The 18,988-nt window shown below is 34.5% G+C and overlaps 1 protein-coding gene across 2 annotated transcripts in view; it reads left to right on the top strand.

Annotated features, from left to right (window-relative positions):
- Positions 1-18,988, top strand: part of LOC101893749 (protein sprint) — a 452,096-nt gene that overhangs the window by 33,498 nt on the left and 399,610 nt on the right. The window contains exon 1 of one of the 2 annotated variants that reach the window (XM_059122992.1): positions 16,479-16,778. The exons of the other annotated variant lie outside the window; for it this stretch is intronic. The gene's annotated coding sequence lies outside the window, so the exon portion shown is untranslated. Of the gene's footprint in view, positions 1-16,478; positions 16,779-18,988 lie in introns of those variants that run through there. 2 annotated transcript variants of the gene reach the window in all.

Below are 18,988 nucleotides of genomic sequence, written 5' to 3' on the forward strand. Positions count from 1 at the left end.
AATAAAATTAAAAAAAATGTAAAATTTATGGCGTTTTACTTTGTTGCAGTTTTTTATCTCTCCTGCGAGGAGCCTAAATAATTACTCAAGAGAGGATGAACAAAAGTTCCATTAGTTTCCATTTGGAGTCGATCTAGGGTCGTCCGTCCGTCTGCCTATCTGCCTGGTGCACAAGATTACTCTCAAAGGGAGAATCCGATTTAGTATCCAAAGTTAGGACATTGTAATATAATTATCAAAATTATATCGATTTCGAAAATGGTCATCGTTCCACCCCTTCCAATACCTCCCACTTAAAAGCTGAAAAATATCAAAGAAAATAATATACCTCATATAAAGAGAAACGACCATTCGATTTTGTGAAACCTTAATAAATCCCAAAAATTTTGTCAGTCCACTCCATCAAGTGGACTTTTAGAATAATTGTAACTCTTATATAACAGCATAATTACCGATTTTAAAAATTTTATTAGTTGTTACTGTCCCAAAGTTTGTCCATCTCTGTACCTTGCCGAAGGCATAATGATGTGTAAAAATCTCATTTGAAAGCTGTCAGACAGACAATAATATCACACACACAAGCACACAGAATGCACCAAGGCAAAGCGGAGGCGTATACAAACACGTCTGTCAGCCTGTCCGTCCGTCCTTCTGTCTGTACGTCATATCGCCTAACTATTTTATGAATACCGGCAGTTGGTTACAACTTTAAAGGGGGCTATTTTTAGCAATTTGCTGTTGTAAGTGATGTACGAACATCTTTTATTTGTAATGTAATCGCAATTGTTCATCTCTTTCTCTGCTCAAACGATATCGGAGTTTTTCCCCGCTTAGAGATCTTGTGAGGATTAATAAAAACTGGATAGGGAATACTACAACCATGACACACAGACAATCAATTCGCCTTCGTATTGGACGAGGTTGCGGCATGCTGTATGAAGGCGGCCGATAAATGTTGTATTGATATTTTATACGAATGTATGTAGTTCCTTCTAAAACTCCTCTTCAATTGATTTACGGTGCTCTGGCATGGGTCGTTCTTCGATCGTTCCTCCATTTATGTTCTAATGTGTGGGTTGTTCGTAATCGTAATCCATTGCCAATTTTAGGTATATTGACTTTCATGTGGAGCAGATTATCGTCTTCCTCATTGAGAGTCTTAAAAATCAATCATGTGTGCTAAGCTTGGGTGTCAGTGTCCCTTTAAGTAGCTGTACAATGAAGATATTGCAAAAGGAAGACATAAACCACTCGTTGTGGGTCATGAGGGTTATCTAAGAGATTGAATGGCCACTACTTATATTTATCGTCAGTCACTGCAGTTCAAAAGATCACTTTTGGATCTTGAGAAATTTATTTTCGTGGAATGGCTAGGACTTAATGCTTGTGTGCACTAATATCGTCATCTAAGGGGATGATTGAAATCAAGCGTTCATTGGAAACGTTTGAAAGTATTATTGCAATTTCATTTTGATAAATAATTAAAAAAAAAAAATAAGAGAATTGCATTTGAGTAGAAACAAATACAAGTAGTAGTGCATCTAATTGTATTTTTTGTACAAAGCTTTCTTACTGAGAATTCAAAATACCATAATTTTTCAAAATTAAATAGAAAACATGGCCAACACGTAAAAAATACTTGAAATCGGAGTAATATATTACTATTCGAAAAAGTGGACCCATATGTCCCATTTTCTGTACTAATGATTCTGGATGTAATTCAAAGATCTATATCAAACTTCAAAGATCTATTCTAAATATTGCGAAAAATATCTCATATTATAACTATCCCTTTGTATATGGTCGAAACTAAAGGCCTTAAGAACGTTTTGCCTGTGAACCAGAAGCTCCTTTAGAGTTTTCATGGCAAGATAAACATCAAGGGCATTTGGCATTTTCAACAACCCGTACTGACCGATATTATAAGAAAATTTGCAAGATATATTAGGTTTTTTAATAGTTTGTTATTATTTTCAATATAATTTTCATAAAAACTGTTGTGAGAATATTTTTTCTTTTGACACCTTCTGCCAATTTAAAAACTTTCAGGCATCAAATTGAAAAAAGTCCAAAGAAAATTGATAAAAAAAATTAAAGAATATTTTATTTTATTTGGGAACGGTGATGCAAATTTATTTATATATTAAATATACAAGGGGAATAAAAACTTCCATCTCCGGTGAACATTGTACATATAGGTCCACGTTTTCCTATAGCCCCCATATAACAGTTCCTCCCGATATTCGGTATTTTGATGGTTTTAGTCACATTTTTTACGGATTTGTCTAAAATTGGTATATGAATTTCATGATGGGTTCTAGCTCCGGTAGCAGAATTGAACATCTGGGTCCAAGTTTTCATATAGCGCACATATAACGGTACCCACTGATATTTGGTATTTTGATCATTCTAATCATATTTACCAAGGATTTTTTTTAATTTGATACTTAAGACTCGTAATAGATAACATTCCTTGTAGTATACAATTTCCTATATAGGTTCTCGTTTTGGTAAGGCCCCCATATAACGCTCTATGCACTTTATTGTTTATTAAAAAGTTTAACTATATTATCCAAACGGAGTTACTGGTATTTGTAGTTGAAAGTGGAACACTTTTAAATTCAGATACTAAATGTTTTCTTAACCCAATGGTGGAGGGTACTTAAAGTTCGGTCCGGCTAAAGTTAATGTTTTTTACTTGTTAATATGCTCGTATATGAATTTCTGGCGTCATGTTAAGAATTAGACTCTTGATGTCTCCTAGAGCCTATAGTAGAATTTTATGACAAATAATTTTGGTAAATATTCTGACTTGCTACTATCCGTTTTTAACAATATTTTTAAAGGGACTAATAAACCTCTATATAAATTAAATTTCCTTCATTTTTAGTTCTACTTGAATTGAGTTTTGTCGCATAGTGTAATGAACTAGGAACTAGTTTCGTGATCTAGTCCAGACAAAAGAGGTGAACTAGATGTAACTTTCACTAAAATTAACAAGATTTAACAACTCTACAAGGCATGGATGAAATGCTTTTGTTTCCTAATGTCAGTCTACTAAGATTTCGGACTAGCCAAATATCTACTTCACTTGAACTGTTCACAAACTTTTGCTCTTGACAAATTCGTTGATGAAATATCGACCATCTTATCCATATGGTGTTATGGAGTTATAGATAATCATTTTCTTACTCATTGAAAGACAACCACTCTGAGTTTTAATTTCTCCGTCTGTCCGTCTGTTGTAATCACGCTACAGTCAAAATGAATTAAGATAAGAACTTAAAATTTGGCACAGATCTGTCTTTTGTCTGCAGACAGGTCAAGTTCGAAGATGGGCTTTATCGGTACACGATATTGTATAACCCCATATAACGATACTCCCAATATTCTATATTTTGATGCTTTTAGCCACATTTTTCAATGGAATTATCTGAAATTCTACACAAGGAGTTCTTTGTGAGTATCCCCCGAAAAAGAGAACTATCTATATATGTCCACAATATCGTATATCCCCTATATAACGGTACCCCGATATGATTTTAGCAAATTGTCTGAAAATTCACACAAGGAGTTCCTTGTAAGTACTTTATCCCTTAGAAGAGAATTGTCTTTATAGGTCCACGATATCATATACCCACCATATGACGGTACCCCCTGATGTTCGGTATTTTTATGATTAAAGCTAAATTTTTCAATGGAGTAGTCATAAAATCCACACAATGGGTTCCTGCTGGGTGCTTTACCCCTTAGGAGAGAATTGTCTAAATAGGTGCACGTTGTGTTATAGCGCCCAGATATTCGGTGTCTTCATGATTTTAGCGACATTATTCACCGGAATTATTTCAAATTTCGTATATAAATTCGGAACCGTTACTACAGCCTACGACACAAATTACTTATGCAGGACCACGTCTTCATATAGCCCCATTTGAGCGGTATTTTTTCGAAATCATTCATTGAGCGGTATTTTTTCGAATTTTTTTTTTTTTGAAAATTTTCAAGTTACTTACAAATTGTGGAGTGCATAAAAAGCTCGGCCCGGCCGAACTTAACTGCTTTTTTTGTATTTTTTAATTTTGTAAGAACATGTGACGACGACGAAGACTTACATTGGCTCTGATATCGTCGGTAGAGTTTTTCATGTCGACTTTCATTTTTAAGTGCTTTCTCGACAAAATAAAAATGGACAAGTAAAAAAGCTGTAAATTCGGCGGGGTCGAACTTTGAATACCCTCCACCATTTAAAACGAATTTGGCAATTTTCAAAAAAAATCTTAAAATACCGAATGTATACGACGACGTGGGACAGCATAGGCAACTTTTGTCATAAGCCATTACAATATTCAAATGCGAAACTTGAAAAAACTCGGTAATTAATGCATCTAAAATCATAAATATACCGAATACAGGGAGGTATCATTATATGGGGGCTATACCAAAACGTGGACCTGCACAGAAAATTTTCTGTCATAAACTGTAGTATCCATTACGAACTTCAAATACAAAATTTGAAATAATTCCGGTGAATAATGTTGCTCAAATCATCAAAATACCGAATATCGGGGGCTACCGTTATATGGGGGCTATACGAATACGTGGACATGGCCCATTTTCGAACTTAATCTGCCTACTGGTAAAGTATGCATGTCCGCAAAATTTTAGCCTTTCATATCGATTCGTTCGAAAGATCGCGTGATTACAACAGAAAGAGATACGGACATCAATCGTCTTATAATTTTACGCTGATCCAGAAGATATATACTTTGTAGGGTCTATTATAAATATTTCGAAGATAAAAAATAACAAGTTCAAATCACTTTGATAAATTAGTTAAAGAATTGGAAAAAAAAATAAATAAACAGCCGACGCTGTCACGGAATACAAAAAGTGACGGCGGTGTCGACGTTAACATGTAGAATACGGCCGAATATCACAGAAATAATATTTGCATTTAAATTTTCATGTATACTAATGTTAAAAATTAGTCGACAGACATTTGTTCGATATCTTACATTGATGTGCCGTAATTTTTACTATTCCTAAATATAGCACTACCTTCGATCTCCACGGAATAATAATGTTAACGCCATTATTCCCATCCCCATATATTATTGAATGTTAAGGGTCCTTTTTCCTCTTTCCTATCAGTACAATTTATCACATTCCATACAAATGTCAATGTTTTTATTAAATTGCCTCTTGTAAAATAGTTCTCATGTCTAAAAATGATATTACTGAAACTTGTTTTCCAACAAATATACAAAAAAAAAAAAACATGTTTTATTTTTTCTTCTAAAAAACAATGGGCAATTATGCGATGCAATTTGCAGACTCAGCCTAAGACTGTAGTAAGACATTAAAAAAAAATACAAAAAATGCTGATCGTAATCGAAAGATGAGCTAAGCAAACACAGAAATTATTTCGACCAATTTAAGTGTCGAATTGTTTTGACGATGTTGAAGTTTTTATTGATGGCGAGAAGACGACCAACCAACCAACCAACGACCATCAGCCACGAAGTTCATTTGTTTGCCTCACTCTCATCATTTTCTTTTCTTCCCAGGAACGGAAGATGAGCATGGCTAGCTAGGAGTTTATAATTTTTGCTTTCAATTGCCTGAACACTCGTGCCAGTCCGTTCAACATCAATCCACATGCTTTGCCGTCGGTCTCTCTGTCTGTCTGTCCATCTGCATAATTTGGAGGTGTCTTCCAAATCTTGATAAATTTGTTTCGTTTTGTCGTTGATTATTTTTAAAGTATGTGGTTTTTTTTAAATTTAGCCATTGTAGTCGTGGATAAGAGTTGTGAACCCGACAGTGCTCCAACATATGTCCGTCTTGTGTTTCTGCCAAAAATAATAAATATTTCAATTAAAAATTATTTTTGGCGTTTGTTTTTGTTGTAGAAATAGGTATATCCTTATTAATATCAAATAGAAGAATAGCTTTTTTAAAAAAGCAAGCAACCTAGTTTTAATCAACGTGAACTTTGTCAAAATTTTAGGATAAAGTTGATTTTAACCTAGTTTGATTTTTACATGTCTCCTGACCGGATATGTTTCGAAAATGCAATTTGTAATCTTGTAATTTTTTTGCAAATTGTTGCAGGAAGACCTCTGTTAAGACAAAACCTCTACAAAAGAGATCAATTCGACAGATAAATTTTGACAAATTTTTTGCTGAGTTTTTGTAAATTCTTGTCGGATAAACTTCTTTTTTGCAATCATTTGCAACTCTCCCAGTGACATCCAGTTGGTTTTGATTAATCAGCGATTTACGTTGATTGGTGATATCCATGCTCCGTTACTGTTGATTAAACCTCAAGAGCCGATTGACGATACCGTAATAGTCGACGAAACGAGATCATTAATTTGTTGCGGCAAAAATTTCCTGTCCCTGAGATATTATGATTTAAGAACTTTTAATTTCTTCCTTTAGGACCACATGAAAGATAAGATCTTTGCCAACATCCCAACGATGATTTATGACTTCAATGGTGGAATTCGTGAGGATATTTAGGACATAAGGCAGGCACTTTCCGATTTGGATATCGGAAAATTTTATGAAAATAAAAAGGACATTCAAGTGTGCTCGTAGTGGCCCTTTGGCTGATATTATTATACCCTCAGCAAATAACCTCATCGAAATAACCGTTAAGACCCCAGGTGTCTTTCAACCAAATCCATTTCAGGACATTTGGAGACGATCTATGTTTGTCCGTCCGTCCATCGATAAATCTAAAAGGGACCATCAGATTTGGTCCTAACTTGGCAGATCTCAATATTTTGATCAAACTTAGATCGAGTTCGGAGATGGGCAATAGGGTCAAAAAGTCAATTTTGGCAGAAAATAATTTACCTCATAGAAAGAAAAAGTATAAATGAATTTTGTGCAAACTTTATGGACAAATAGACAATATCATTTGACTCCATTAAGTACCTCCCCCAAAGGTTCAAAATTTCGAATAATTATAAGTTATTAAATGTGAAATGAGAGCCCGATTATCTTCAAATTTCACACATCCCAATACTTTCATTAACACAAGATCTGGTGTGAAGATGGGATATATCGGTCCCTCCTTTGGGTACCTCCCCACAAAGGGTCGAAAATTTGGAATAACCCAAATTCTCATAAAATGATATATAATATTTCCAATATTTCCAGTAATACAATTCCCTAATTTTTATAGGGTTTCTTAACCCCATGGTAGAGGGTACTGTGGAGGGCAAATTGTTTCTTTTTTTTTTTTTTCAAACCAGCTGATTACGGAATAAAGAGCAGGTCATTACCTTCTTACTTACTGCTAATACATAAAACAATTTGTTTACCTTACCTCTTAATGTGTTATTCGGCTCATACAGCTTCTAATTAGACGAGAGTCCTTGATATTCGAAATGATCAACATTTTTCGTTCATTCTGGTTAGGAGTGTTTTAGATCTGGAGAAACATTGCCACAAATGTTGGTGCTGACTTGTTTGGAATAGTAAGATTGACTGGGTTCCATTTTAGGTTTATTTATATTAAATTTCAAAAATTTTTCATATTCATTCTCCTTTCAATCATTTGACATGCATTCTCAAACTGACAGAAATTCCCAGCTCCAAGTGCTGTCCTGCACGCCCATAGTGTATGGGCCGCAAAAAAAGAATGGAAATAAATATCTATAGAAAATATAGAACATGGAGAATCGTCTTCGGGTTAGAGTCTTTTTAAATATGGCGTTTTTGACGGAGATCATTTAAAATTAGTCCAAATCTGGCGAACCTATTTTGATAAAACTTTATAGCAGCAACGTTAATCATTCGTATAACAAATATTAAACAACCTTTAAACAATATAAATAATATCCAAACACTATTCTTAAACGATGCTAAAATCAAACCACTCGAAATAAAGCTGTCAATTTACAATCCATAAATCAAATTTCTCCACCTCCCATAAAAATAACACCAGAATTAGTTTGACTCGTTGCTACCGTACCACTTCTAATGCCAAAATAATATATTCTTTTGAATAGCAAAATATAAACAATGTCTAATTCTTCTACTGTCCGCCGGCATACTGCTCAGTCGGATTTGTGGCTATTACCAACGGATGCCTGCTAAAACATATATTTCGATTTTTAGTTTCTATGCAAAAATACCCTGCTTACAGAGATCAAAGGTGATAATTTATGGTTTAACCTAAAACGCACCTTGATTGCATGGCAATTGGAGATTACGTTGCACGTTCCTTAACTTCGGCTGCAGCTGCTTATTCTATGGCTTCTTCTTCGTCCACTGCAACTTTGTAATTGCATGAGAATGCAAAATAAATACAGCTCAATGGATTTCGAATATAAACGAAATCGCGCCAATAAAAAAGAGTGTCCGATAGACCTCGCCGAATGTCGGTGAGGTAATGTGAAACCATTCAATTTCAGCACCTCCATTGAACGTCGTATTTAAATGCTGTGGCCTTTTTCATTTCTTCGCTTCACTTCTATGGCAGCGGTAGTAAATATTTGGCAGCGGTAGTTGATAATCACAATTATGAAGTACCAACCGCTTAACAACATTTCTGTAGCTAAATTCGAATACGAAGACGACTGATGATAAATTGCCATTCGCAGAGTTCCAAATCTTAGAAACGAAACAAAGCTGGTCATAAATCTTTTGCAGACGCAACGAAAGATAGTTATTGGAAATGTAGTGTCAGAAAATAGGTCTACCACGACTGGGTCAGCTGCCGACAATGTCATGACATTTCAAAAGCGAAACTGCAATGAGTAATGATCTGGAAAAAATCAAAATATGAATATTTGTATTAAACTTAGCTTGGAAGCTATACATAACAGTGGATGTCTTAAATGCTTTATTTTTGACACTTTTTTATGTTAGAACGTTGTAAATATTATGTTACCAGCAACAATTTGGTAGCCTTATGTAAGAACTCTCGGATTTCTTTTTAAGATTTTTCCAGAAGTCGGTATTGGTACCCTGATTCCGGGAAAATATTTTTTTTTGAACCGACCCGGATCCACGGATATTTGACCAGTTTGAACCTGTATGGACAATATTCGTATCATTTGAAAGCTAATGAAAATAAATATCCAACATGATTAGTACGTCTCGGGAGTTGTATCAAAATTACCGATATTTTAAACCCGGATTTTAAAAAAATACACCAAAAGCCGGAAGAGACCGCATTTTGGGAGTCCATGAAATATAGGCCAATTAAAGTTGATACTAAAATAACCTTTCCAAAATTCTAAAATGTGTGTAATTATTTTCCTCCAGAGTTACAATCTCTGAACTCGGACGACCCGATTCTGTATAGTACAATGAGGGGATGATTTCAATATACATAACTTAACTTCGCGTAGCCGCTGTTGGACTTACCCAGATGAGGAAATCACAAGGCCCGGTCGAAGACCTGCAACCTGTCAATTTTAGAAAAAAAAAAAAAACAAGTTAAAAAGCAGTAAGTTCGGCCGGGTCGAACTTTGAATACCCTCAACCATTTGGAACGAATTTGGACATTTTTAAAAAATAAAATCCGTTAAAAATTCTGTTAAAATCTTAAAAATACCGAATACAGCCGTTATATTGCGGTCTTTTCGACGTAGATCTACATAGGCTTTGTTTGTCACAAGCCATTACTATATTTAAATTCGAAATTTAAAATAAACGGTCATTAATGTAGCTAAAATCATCAAAATAACGTACATAGGGAGGTACCGATATATCTGAGCTATACGAAGAACTGGACCTGCGGAGACAATATTCTGTCACAGGCGGGAACTACAGCCCAAATTCAAATACGTAATTTGAAACTACTCCGGTGAGTAATGTCGCTAAAATCATCAAAATACTGAATATAGGGAGGTACCAATATATGGGGGCTATATGAAGACGTGGACCTGCACAGACAATACAAAATTTGAAACAATTTCGGTGAATAATGTCACTAAAATCATTAAAATACCGAATATCGGGATAGGCTGTAAGAAGACGTAGACCTGCACAGACAATCTCCTGTCATAGGCTGTAGCATCCATTACTAACATCAAATACCAAAATTGAAACAATTCCGGTGAATGCTAAAATTATCAAAATACCAAATATCGGGAGGTACCGCTATATGGGGGCTATACCAAAACGTGGACCTACATGGGCCATTTTCAATACCAAAAGTCCTGCAGACATTATATACAATTGAGTAAAATTTTATCAATCTACTTCAATTCGTTCGGAAGCTACAGTGATTTCCACAGACGGATAGGCGGACAGAGGGGGGGAAAGACGGACGGACATCGCTGAATCGACATAAAATTTTATGCTGATCAAGAATATATATACTTTGTGGGGTCTAAAATGTATATTTTTTGAGGTGTTACAAACGGAATGTCAAACTCCATACTATGGTGGAGGGTATTAAAATGTCGAAAGTTTTTATGAACTTGTATAATACCCAGTAATGAATAACGACTGAATACAGAATCTGTATCAAATCTCGTGCTTTTTCCATTTTATGGACAATCTCTTTATACCCTCCGCCATATGGCTACCATATGGACAAATCTTCCAAATCCCAATATTTTCGTCAGCGCAAAAATGGACAATATCGTTCCACTCCATCATGTACCTCCCTTGCAAGGGGTCAAGATTTTTAATAATTATAACTCTCATAAAATACAAAATAAGCAACCGATTCTCTTCAAATTTCGCACATCTCAATACCACTCCTTCTGCTACCTCCCACGCAAAGGGTCAACATTTGAATAACCAAACTGACACACATCTCAATATTTTCACTAAAACAAGACTTGGTGCCAAAATTGAAAAGGAGAGAGAAGGTTGGTATCAAATTATAAAATTCCAAATATCGTGATGTACCCGTGTATTTCGGTATGGGAAAACGTGGACCTGCGTAACAATATTTTGTTACATTCATTAAGAACTCTAAACAACATTCATTTAAATACAAATATATTTTAGACCATAGCAAATAACATAATTTTTGCTATAATGTTTACAATGAAAAAAAAAAAAATAAAAAAATAAATTAAAAACAAAAAAGTACTAAATTACACCAAAATAGCTATCTCGCAATGGATAATGATGATGACGATGATCATAATCGGAATGTTTTTTGGTATTCTGTTTGCTTTAAATAACCACAGACTTGTCGTGAATGAACGACATACAATACGAAAAAAAAAAAAATAATTCCAATACAACTCGCCAAGATCAGCAACAATACTTTACCCAGATAATACATATTCAAAATTTGTTTGCGAAATTACTCACAACCATGAAATAGGTATTGAAAACAAAAGTAGTACGGCTAAAATCAATATCGACTGGGTTATCGCTCGAATAAATACTGGCAAGAAAAACAAACAAAAGCCGTGTAGATGTCGACACACAATCTTCTTTCTGGGTTGCTGTTGCTGCTTCAATGCTAGGCCAGACCAGACCAGACCAGACTTGAGCCAACATAGTACACATCCATCATGTTTTTTTTTTTGTGTCTTCCACCCATTACCCTCCGTTGCAGAGATTACCGTCAATGGAGGGTTTCTCTTTATTCACGAGAAACATATTTGTTGAGATACTTACCTTTCAATATTTGTTTATTAACAAAACCAAAAAAAAAAAGGAAAAAAACGAAACATATGGTAAGTGAGGAGTTTAAATATTTTGTACCAATCGACTATTATCAGCGGTTGGATCATATTTAACCCGTACAATATTTCACTTAAATATTTTGTTTTTAATGAACCTAACCACTAAAGAGGTGTTAAAATTGTTTAAACTCTCTGTTTGGTGTTGAGCTGGTTTAAATTGTTTTAAAAGTGTACACAACCATTAGTTAAAGTTCAATATATTGAGCTACGACTAATCAACAAAAATAAATTATGTTGATTAATATATTTAATTGGACATCAATGCTTTGGATTATATCTGAAGAACGATTTAAATTTAATTTATATTTGTGAATTCAAATATTAGTGTAATAAAAATTTATGATTTTTTAGATTTTCTTACCAAATGGTAATATAAATGTATAAATTCACAATTACTTACATATTCATTGCTTTCTGTTTATATTTATAAAAAAATAAAAATATTTTTTATTTCTGTTTTCAGGTAAGTCTCTTAACTTTGTTTTATCTAAATCACGAAATCTGAAAAAAAGTGGTAAGTGAATTGCACAGATTGTATACATTCTGTCTCCATTGTTTTATATTTATTAAATATGACATGATTTTTGAATTAATTTTTCATGAGTCAAATGTCCAAGAACAAATCGTGAAATATAGGTTACATATACATACATGAATGCTGTTTAATGTTACTGGCTTATGTAAAATGCCTTGAATTCTTAACCTCATTTGCTGGGCTAAGTTTGAAAATGTTGGATCATTATGGGTTACAAGTTGACATGTTATTAATTCACAGAATACTTTTAAGTAATTTAAATATTGCAAAATTGACATTGAAATGAAAGTTTTGGTCAGTTAATCGGATGTCTGATATTGAACATAGAATTGAAAATTATGTAATCCCCATGTAAGGTTTTTTGCCCATAACCCCCATAATAGTGTGGGGAGCATGACCGTTTGATGTGGCGATTATGTCCGAAAATATTTGGACATTATATATATTTGGCACCATTTGGAAAGGCAAGATGACTGATATTACGATAACCATTATGACTCCATTTTCGACTTTTTAGGGGTTTTTCAAAAAAGTTCCGGTACAGAAAATCACATTCAGGTCGAATAGCTAAATGTTTCCCCCACGAAAAAATTACTTTGCCGTACCTCATAATGGAGTTTATAGTTTTGGATATAGTCCTCATTTATAGGGGTTTTGTGTCAGCTATTTTCTGGTGATTATAACAATTTTTTTTGTCATAATCCCCATTCCATAGATAAATTTTAGATATTTTGAAAAAAAATTAATTTGTGGCGGGTATTCATTGAATATTGAACATCACAGATCTTAAAATGATAGGACTGTACAAGTCTGGTATTTTATCCAAAAAACTTTCGAGTATGTATTCTGCAGCTTGAAGAACTTCCGCTTTCCATCTATGCGTATAATACTTCCTCAGGACTCCTGTACACATCCCTGGAATCACATTGGAGTCAGATGGCTGATTGTGTGGGAGTTACCAGAAGGAGTGTAGCAATATTTTTCTACCCTCCACCATACTAGGGAAGTTATATTCATTCCGTTTGTAACTCCTCAAAATATTCATGTTAGACCTTTAATTGATATTCTTGATCTGCCTAAAATTCTTATTCGATTTAGCGATATCCACCTATCTGTTGTAATCACGTTATTTTTTAAACGAGTTAAGGTAGAAGGTTACTTTTTTGCATGTATTTGTATTATGTCCGTAGAAATGTTAAGGTATCTCCTGATATTCGGTATTTTGACGATTTAAACCACAATTTCGAACGGAATTGTTTAAATTTTGATACGTGTAGATCGTAAGGGACTCCACCTCTTCTGGTAGATTATTGTCTTTATAGGTCCACGTTTTGCAATAGTGTCCATGTTTCGGTACTTACTTCTGTTGAATTTAGTCAGTCAGGAATCAGAAAGTAGTTTAAAATTCAGTATGTAGATTTGTAATTGTTTCTGTCTTCCGTAGCATTATTCAATATTTTTTATATCACTCATAAAGCGGTACCCTCGAATATTTGGTAATTATAACTACATGTTTTTATTAATAGTTAAAAATCACAGTAGTAGGAAATCGTTACAATCGACTTTACGGGTTTGAATACTTTTTACCAAGGAATTTCACTGCAAAATTGGAAGAGGCTCAAAATGCAATCAGTATAAAATCATTCAATTCAGTATAAAATCAGTTTCATTCCATACATTTACAATGGAGATAAAGCACGATTTAATTAGGTTTTGATTTTTACACCCTACGCCACACTATGGAACACGGTATTACGCCTTGTAACATGCTGAAGGTAACGAAATAGACCCATGAATCCTTTTTATGATCTTCGTCATAGTAACCTATTCTGAGTAGATTTATGCATGTCCGTCCGTCAGTCTTTGTATTTTTGTATACAAGGTACAGGTCGCATTTATTGTCCGATTGAGATGAAATTTGTATACCCTACGCCACAAGGTGGTCAGTCTTTGTGCATTTGAGGATCTCCATAGAATCACTTTCTGAGTTGATTTATGCATGTCAGTCCGTCTGTCCATGTATTCTTGTGAACAAAATGCAGGTCGGATTTATTGTCCGATTGAGATGATGCACAAATCATTTGTTTGGCCCAAGGACGAACCCTAGTGAAATTGGAGAATGTAGTATGCCAAATTTGGATTGAAGGTCGGTTCAGATATAGCTATAGTTCGCATATATATTGTTCATCCGATTTGTTATTTTTGTCCTCCGCAGCGGTAATATGCACTCTGTAACAACAATATTTAGGGAAATATATCAAATACAGCTCAAATATACCTTTGCCAAATTTTATCGACATCGGTTCCGATTTGGATATAGGTCCCATATATATCTTTATCTGATTTCAAATTAATTTTGCACCAAATGGGCAATACAAGTCCGAATTTAAAAGACACAAATGCTTCGGCATATTTAGTCCTTTGAACTTTAAATTATACTTATAATCATAGCGTGTATGATTGAACTCTCCCATTAAAACTTTTAATTGTTATGTGGGTCTCTACTAAATTAGCAAAGTGGTGTAGGATATCAAAAAATCGGTCCCGCCCGACTTTAGGACTTTCTTTACTGGTTTTTCCACTGCCCCATTGAAATTGTTGTGAATAGGTCCCAATTGTTTATTGTGCTCCATATGTGAAATATTCATCCGAATTGGATGTATTTCGGCATATCCGACCGAGCTTAGCCTAGAATTAAAAAAAATTAAAAATTGGTTAAAATGGATTAAGATATAGCTAAAGCTTCCATATATATGTTTTATTCGATTTGGTGTTTAAGTCCCTCACATTCGTAATATGTATTCTACAACAATTATATTTGATTCCAGGTATCTAATACAGCTCAGAAATACATCTGCGAATTTTTACACATACGACCGAATTCAGCCTAGCAGTAATTCAGCAATTCAAATTTGGTTCATATATATATATAGCTCCCACATACATATATTTCATCCGATTTGGTGTTGAAGTCCCTCACTCTTGTAGTATGCACTCTGCAAGCAATGGCATTTGGTACCAGATATCTAACACAGCTCAGAAATGCTTGTGACAAATTTTATCGAGATCGGTTCAGATTTGAATCTAGCTTCCATATATATCTTTATACGATTTCACGGTTTTTGTGCACCATATATGTAATATCAGCCCAATTTAGATGGATTTTTACACATTCAAAAGAATTTTTCCATTTGGCGAAACTCGGTTTCCATATATCGATTGCCCCGATGTAAGTTATTTGATATGAGAGGCACAAATATCTCCGTCAAATTTGGTCGAAATCGGTTCAGAGTTGGAGATATGTAAAAAATGTTCCTAGTTGGTATGATCTACTTCACATAAATTCTCAATGAAAACTTCTATTTTTTCCGATACTTCTATTTCTGAACTCGAAATTGACTAAAAATCGAAAATTTAGTAACTATACATTAAAATAATTTGACATTCAAATAACCTATTAAATTATAGTAATTCGGACAAACATATGTTAAGCAATTTCCTTGATATTTCAAGTTTAAATAGGCACCAATTTTCCAGTTAATTTATTGGAAACTTCCTTCAGCTATTCCAGCAAAATGATCTCCAATCATTATCTCTTTCTACAAAAAAAAAAAAAAAAAAAAAAAAACATTGGGCGCCATTCGTTGCATTCCGATGTTTGTCACACGTTGTGATTCAAGTTCAGTCATTTGGCGACGATGGCCACTTCAGGCAATAAATTTCCCTTCTTCATTGCAATTGCTTCTTTGTGCATTATAAGGCTATTAAAAACAATAACAAATCTTTCTTCATTAGCTCGCTGACTAGCTGCTGCCGATCCAGCTAGCCAGTGGTTGCACGAAGTGTGCTCTTCTTCTGCCTGCTGCATCAGAAGTAGTGAAAACCAGAATCTACCTCAACACGAAATCCATTCGGATAAGATAATTTCTGTTTGAGTGTTTATTTTTAGGGAAACCATAACAAAGTCTGCAAAATGTGCTCAACCGGTTTCCCAAAGCGTACTACTCAAAACAAACCGAATGTCTCCAATTCTTATCGCCAGTGAGAGCTCAAATCCATGTTCATCAGTTTGTACGTTCGCTGAGTAGCAAGAGAAACAACAAAACCACCACAACAGTCTCTGTGGAGAGTTGAGATACTCAACACAGCCGGCAAGTAAATCATGATTATGTTGTTGTTCTGCTGTGGTGTATTGGCGTTGGCTGGCTGATTAAATGGGGAGACTCTCATAACTCCGCAAAATGCTATGGACATTTAGTCGATCGCGACTTTAGCTCTGGCAACGTAATGGAATAGCGTGCGCGCGTAATGCCATCGAAGCCCCACCAAATAAACAAGAGTGTGCTTTGTTGACAAATGATCAAGTAACGACAACCGATTTCAAATTCGCATCTTATGGATACGCGTTTCTTAAGTGTATGGATGTGTGTGTGTGTGTTTTCGTGTTAAAATTGTTAACCCAAAAAAAGAGGAAGAAGAAAGCCTATTAAAGAAATCTTAACGCCTCACTGGTGTTTTCTGGCGATCTTGCCAAAAAAAGTGGCCAGCCAGCCAACCAGCCAATGGTAAAGTGAAGCGAGAGAAAAAAGTGATGAATAAAGCGAAATAAATAAATATTTGCCAGCCGCGTTGTGATGTAATTGCATTATGACGATTATGATCATGATAATGATGGTGTCACTCAGTTTGTCCGCCAGCAAGCAGTCTTTTCTTTTTTAACTTGGTCGGTCTAAAAATAAATAAATAAAATATTTTTGCTGTGGAGTTATTCGTAGAACAGCACGGCGACAACTGCAACAACATTAATAATAAAAACAAAAGAACAACAAAAACTACGTATCTCAACTTGCTGCCAAAGCCATAAAAGGCAAGTGGGATTTTTTTTGTAGTTTTTCTTAACGCGAATCGCCAACAAAGAGTCGTCGTCGTCTAAAGTTATTGAGGAAATTGTTTAAAAAATAAAAGTAAAATTGCGCGTATCTAAAGTGATCTAAAGCCCATTTATGGTCGTTTAAGTGAATCTACCCGGTCAAGTTTTAAAGCCAAGCCATTGATCATGAATTTCAGTTCAGTTGAGTGTGCATTTGTCCGATCCGTTCGGGCCTTGTGTGTGGATGGGTGTGTGCCTTCTTTTGTTTTGTGTTCGATTCGGGGTTTCGGTGTTCACTTTTTATTTTTGCAACAACTCCTGTCCTCCGCTCAAGTTCAAGTTCAGCAGCAACGCTTTAATTCGTTTTCAATGCCGGTGTCATTTATGGCATAACGACTATGACTTCAGTGTCTTCAGCAAGAACAACAACCAGTCAATATAATAATGATGACTATTATTGTGATAATGATGATGACAAGGATGATGATGTTCCACAGCCATCCTATGTGTTTTAATTTTGCCTGGCTTCCTCTCTGTACGAATCTATGCTATTCGTTCACTTCTTCATATTCTTGTCGTTTGATGTGATCCTATGAAATGCCTTTGCAGCTTTTTATTCGTTTTGGGAGAACAAACATTCATGCCGAATCATATAAAAATTACACAGTTGAACGCCTCAGTTTTCAAAATATCACCCTATGGCATATTATTTAGACGAGTGTATACGAAAGAAATTTCCATTGCTACGACTGACGGAGTTTTCCTTTATATTAAAAGTCATAGAACATGAAAAAAAAATAATAGTGAGGGGTATGTTTACTGTTTTCAGTGAATACAAATATTTGCAATGTATTGTGGTATTAAAAATGTGGAAAAACATTAAAAAAATACCTTCAAAACTTTTAACTTTCCAAACAGTGTAAACGGGTGTATTTCGAAATGTGAAGATATAAATATCGCCAATTTTGCATTGGCTAAAACTATCAAAAACTTTTGAAACCTGGATCGAAATTAATAACTCTCAATGTTTATTTAAAAAATTGTGAAAGTGTTAAAGAACCTGACAGCTTGACATAAAAATTTTATAAAAATATTATATATACAAAAATTTTCGATTTAACAAAGAAAAAGTTTTATCGGATATAAAGTCTATTGTTTATAGAAAAATTTGTAAAAAGTATAATATCTGAAAATTTTAAAATTTTTTTGAATATAATTTCATATTCTGTTCAAGAAATGCCGACCAAAAAATCAGAAAGATCTAAGATCTCGGTGATCGCCTCTTTGGGAAATAACACGATCCGGTATCTTTGCCCTTAAAAGAGCAATGGTTTCGTCTTGTTGAAAATAAATGTTGTTCCGATCAATGCCATCTAACTCCGACAATAAATAGCAATAACACTTCGGGTTTTCGAACCCCAGATGTGAAAATTTAGCTTTTTGTCGCAGCAACCTAGTCGGCCAAGATGATTTTTTCCATTATTCTCCGAGTGCTTTACTAAACTGACTGCAAAACTTTCAGCATTACTATATTCTCTGACATCTATAATAATTGTAAATCTCAGAAGATGAAAAATAATTAACCGATGAAATACATTCACCTACATTAGGCCTAAAGTGAATATTGGATCGGCCAAAGTCCAAAGAAGGTAAACAATTTTCTATCTTAGGCTGTAGTATCCATTAGAAACTTCAAATACCAAATTTGAAACAATTCCGGGGAATAATGTCACTAAAATCATCAAAATACCGAATGTCGGAAGGCACCGTTATATGGGGCTATTCGAAGACGTGGACCTGCACAGACACTTTTGCTGTCTTAGGCTGTATTATCAATTTCGAACTTCAAATACCAAATTTGAAACAATTCCGGTGAAAAATGTCGCTAAACTCATCAAAATACCA

Source organism: Musca domestica, unplaced genomic scaffold, assembly GCF_030504385.1.
Source record: "Musca domestica strain aabys unplaced genomic scaffold, Musca_domestica.polishedcontigs.V.1.1 22, whole genome shotgun sequence".
Lineage (NCBI taxonomy): Eukaryota > Metazoa > Arthropoda > Insecta > Diptera > Muscidae > Musca > Musca domestica.